Source organism: Haliaeetus albicilla, chromosome W (genome assembly GCF_947461875.1).
Source record: "Haliaeetus albicilla chromosome W, bHalAlb1.1, whole genome shotgun sequence".
NCBI lineage: Eukaryota > Metazoa > Chordata > Aves > Accipitriformes > Accipitridae > Haliaeetus > Haliaeetus albicilla.
Window position 1 is genome coordinate 31136994 of NC_091515.1, and position 5210 is coordinate 31142203.

Genomic DNA, 5210 nt, shown 5'->3' on the forward strand with positions numbered 1-5210 from the left:
CTGGGGATTACTGTGCCCCCTGGTCTTTAACCCAACGAGCAGCCTATTGGGCGGGAGGTTTGAACCCCTTGGAGAGGGGGGATCCCCTCACGATTACGGGGACTGTTGAAAAATTAGTGGAGAGTTTGCAAAAGGCAGCTTGCCTGCAGATGATGTATGATCGAAAATTGGAGCCTAGGCAGGAGTCCCCGATGATGATGTCAGTGGATCCTGAGCGAATGACTCCCCTTATATGGGGACTCCCTGTGTCGTGGTTTAACCCCAGCCAGCAACTAAGCACCACACAGCCGCTCACTCACTCCCCCCCCACCCAGTGGGATGGGGGAGAAAATCGGGAAAAAGAAGTAAAACTCGTGGGTTGAGATAAGAACGGTTTAATAGAACAGAAAAGAAGAAACTAATAATGATAATGATAACACTAATAAAATGACAACAGTAGTAATAAAAGGATTGGAATGTACAAATGATGAGCAGGGCAATTGCTCACCACCCACCAACCGACACCCAGCTAGTCCCTGAGCGGTGATTCCCTGCCCCCACTTCCCAGTTCCTATACTAGATGTGATGTCACATGGTATGGAATACCCTGTTGGCCAGTTTGGGTCAGGTGCCCTGGCTGTGTCCTGTGCCAACTTCTTGTGCCCCTCCAGCTTTCTCGCTGGCTGGGCATGAGAAGCTGAAAAATCCTTGACTATAGTCTAAGCACTACTGAACAACAACTGAAAACATCAGTGTTATCAACATTCTTTGCATACTGAACACAAAACATAGCACTGTACCAGCCACTAGGAAGACAGTTAACTCTATCCCAGCTGAAACCAGGACAGTATCCACCCCTTATTCTATACCATTGATGTCATGCTCAGTTCCCATACCTTTAGTTACATCCTGATCAATCATCATCACCTTTCTATCCCTTTGAGACATATGAACAATGATATATATATGTATACACACACAGAGATATCATTCCTTTAGTTCATGGGTGTAAGAGTCGGCCAGAAAATCAGCATTGTCTCAACATCGTCATCAGGAACATGAACAGTACATTACCTGACAATGGCCTGTTTGGAGCGCAGCGGCCGGTCCCAAGGACAGAATGTGCAGTACAAGGTTCCTGGAAGGTGCCTGACTGGAACCGTTAGAGATAACCGCATAGCTACTGTCAAAAAGGATGAATTGCCACTGTTGGCATAACACCGGCGAAGAAATCATGAACTTTAGACGAACTTTGTTTCATTGTAATACCAAAACACACCTCCTGGTCGAAGGCTACACGCCTCCAAGACTAACCACGCCTCGGACACTGACCCCCGTGCCTGCGTGATAGCCTTGCTTGAGAAGGGCGGAGATATGATAATTGTATTCTGAGAAGGGTGGAGACTCCTGAGGCAGAGGTGGAGCAAGGTGTGTTACTAAGCATAAAAGATGACTTCTGAACAACGGAAGTTGGAAGCTTCCCCACCAAGGACCACGACGATCGACGACACAGCATCAGCTGGACCTGGGACCGTTAGGATGTCGTGAGATCAGCGGTGGTAGCTATAACCCCTCTTTCTCCTCTCTCTAAACTTAACTTTACTTTTCTCCTTTCTTTCACCCATCTCTAACTATCGCGTGCCTCCTCACAGGCAATACAATAAAGTTTTACTGTGTGATTACTGCTATCCCCTTTGGTGTTGGTCACCTTAATTTTGCACTTTCGAGATCGTAGCAAACAAACCATCACGAGTCCACCGAGTGGACCGTGACAATGGGTTATGTTCATAAAATGTTTGTTGAGTTCATTTAGTTTCCGACTCTGGGCTCCATCTGTCATACCAGTCTGTCTGGGCAGGAGGGATGGTGCAAAGTCCTCTCAGTCGGCAGAGCAGAATTGGGCTTCAGTGCGCTGTGACGAGCAGGTGACATTGGACGCAGCAGGAGGATGGTGTGCACCATTGGACTGTTGCATGCTGGAGTCAGTTCTGGTTCCATCACTGCTGCGCTTTGCTCAGTTTTATCACAGTTCTTTCTTGCTCGATCTAAGTGACTTACTGTAGTACTATGGATATAGCATATAACAATTATAGTAATGAAAACATACAGTAGCAGGGTTATATAGCAACTAATATCATACAGTTTAATTCTGGCTAGTCTCACCTAAAATCAAATCCCCTTGAGGCACACATCGGACTTCTCCATCTTTTCGCATCACCCACCAAGTGCACCCAGGCCCTTGAGCAAAAGCAATCCCACGAATGGGTTTGCCTTTGTCTGAGGCAGGAGAAACCCAGACTGTCTTCCCTAACATATTTTTCATGTGCACTACAGGGACTTTATCCCCTTCTACAGTACATAAAAGTCCTGACTGGGCAGGGCCACTCCGATTGGCAGATCCTCTGGTGTTGACTAACCAGGTGGCTTTTGCTAAATGTGTATCCCAATGTTTGAAAGTTCCACCCCCCATTGCTTTCAATGTAGTCTTTAACAGTCCATTGTATCATTCAATTTTCCCAGAGGCTGATGCATGATAGGGGATGTGATATGCCCACTCAATGCCATGCTCTTTGGCCCAGGTGTCTATGAGGTTGTTTCGGAAATGAGTCCCGTTGTCTGACTCAATTCTTTCTGGGGTGCCATGTTGCCACAAGACCTGCTTCTCAAGGCCCAGGATAGTGTTCTGGGTGGTGGCATGGGGTACAGAATATGTTTCCAGCCATCCGGTAGTTGATTCCACCATTGTAAGCACATGGCGCTTGCCTTGGCGAGATTGTGGGAGTGTGATATAGTCAATCTGCCAGGCTTCCCCATATTTATATTTCAGCCATCGCCCTCCATACCACAGGGGCTTTAACCACTTGGCTTGCTTAATTGCAGCACACGGTTCACATTCATGGATAACCTGTGCGATAGTGTCCATGATCAAGTCCACCCCTCAATCTTGAGCCCATCTATATGTTGCATCTCTTCCCTGATGGCCTGAAGTATCATGGGCCCACTGAGCCATAAATAGCTCACCCTTATGTTGCCAGTCCAGGTCCACCTGAGCCACTTCACTCTTGGCAGCCTGATCCACCTGCTGGTTGTTTTGATGTTCTTCAGTGGCCCGACCCTTGGGTACGTGAGCGTCTACATGACGTACTTTTACCACTAGCTTCTCTAGCTGAGCAGCAATATCTTGCCACAGTGCGGCAGCCCAAATGGGTTTACCTCACTAGAGCAGTTAAAGAGGCTGAAAAGCTGCGTACCTCACAGGATGTTATAGTACAGGGTCCTTTCCCTCTCTTAAATTCAATCCTCAATGGGTCACCTCCTCCGGAGGGAGTAGCCCAAAAGGCCACAGTTAGGAAATGGTATGCATACCTAGAAGGGATAAGCCAATTGCTCCCACTAAAGGAGGGTCCGGTTTAGGTTTTCAAACTACAGCAACCTGTAAACGCTGACCCAACCTCGCTGGGTCAACTGTAGAAGCCTTAGGCACCTGAATTCGTGGCAGGCTCAGATGTGCAGGGAGTGTGGTTCACAGATGCATCTGCTTGTCGAGTGGGATCAAAATGGCAATGTAAAGCAGTGGCATTGGAGATTGGTACTGGGAAGACAGTCGAGGAAGAGGGTGAAAGTAGTGCACAAGTAGGAGAACTACGGGCTTTATTACTGGCCGTAGAGAATGGTGCTGCCATCGTCTATACTGACTCTTACGCAACCTTTAAGGGCACTACAGAGTGGCTATGTCAGTGGGAATCTAGTAAGTGGGAAGTAGGTCATGCGAAAATGTGGAGGACAGAGGACTGGCAATGTCTCCTGGCAATAGGGAGGTCCTGACCTTTAAAGGTGGGATGGGTGAAGGGACATGCTTGGGATAGAACCCCAGCTGTGAAATGGAATCAGCAGGTGGACCACCTGGCCCAAATCAGGATGGTCACCAGTGAGAAGGAAGATTGGGATAGACTAGCAGAATGGTTGCATATCAAATGAGGCCACTCAGGGAAAGCAGATCTCTATTATGAATGCCGATCTTGGGGTTGGCCAGTGTCTATGAAAACCTGGAAAACAATTCTCACAGCTTGCCCGCAATGCTGAATAAGGCTTAAGGCTAATCACCCAAACCAAGCTCTGGCCCAGCATATCAGACAAGGCAAGGCCCTGTGGAGCATGTGGCAGGTTGATTATGTTGGTCCTCTGAAACCATCCCATGGGAGGAAATATATTTTGGTGGGAGTGGAGGTAGTATCAGGATTGTCTATGGCAATGGCTGTTGGCACAGCTACTGAAGACCAGACAGTCTAGGTTTTGCGAGAATGGTTTGGTATTCTACCTATTCCTGAATGTATTTAAAGTGATAATGGGTCGCATTTCACAGCCACAGTGGTACGAGACTGGTCGCGAGGGGAGGGCATCAAATGGGTGTTTCACACCCCATATTATCCCCAAGCTAATGGTATAGTTGATCGAACCAATGGCTTGATCAAAAAACATGCTGATGTCTTGCACCATAACTGGGACACATGATTACCACAGGTGTTTTTTACAGTTAACAACTGGTGGGGAAATTATGGTAGTCCAAAATTTCGAGCTTTCGGTCCTACGGAACCATTAAGGGGCAAGGACTATATACCAGATGACCAGAGACTCCAGTTCCCATGGGAGACCTACGTGGGCCAACCTGTCATGGTGAAACTGCCCTCCATTGGCATTGTTCCTATGACCTTAGCAAAACCCAGTGGCTTATATGCCTGGGAAACCTTGGATGGGAGTGGAAAGACTCACCGTATTGGTGTCCGGTGGATAATACTGGACTTCTAACACTGTGACCCGATTTTTAAGACCGAGGCCTAGTTTGTGCTTTCTTACAGGACGACGAAGGCATGAGTCATTCCAGTGTTTCTACTGGCAGTGATGACGGTGACAGGCATGGATGGTGAAGATCTGGATGATAATGTCATGGCAAAATGATGGACATCAATATATTGTGAATCCTTAAGCTTGCATGAGAGCAATGTGACAATTAGAGTTGGAGGTTCAGATTGGATGGGGGAGGAGGTTATACTCATGTTGTTTATAGTTAGTCACCAGATGTGACTATATCATCCAACTAACCCATGGGATCATGGGGCAGAGTTGGAATGGTACTACACTACGCCCTGAAATTCCATGGGGGGCAACTGTGTATGGTACTCGAGGAACATTGATAGAGCACCCTAAACTGAGTTTACAGCTCAAGAGACCCA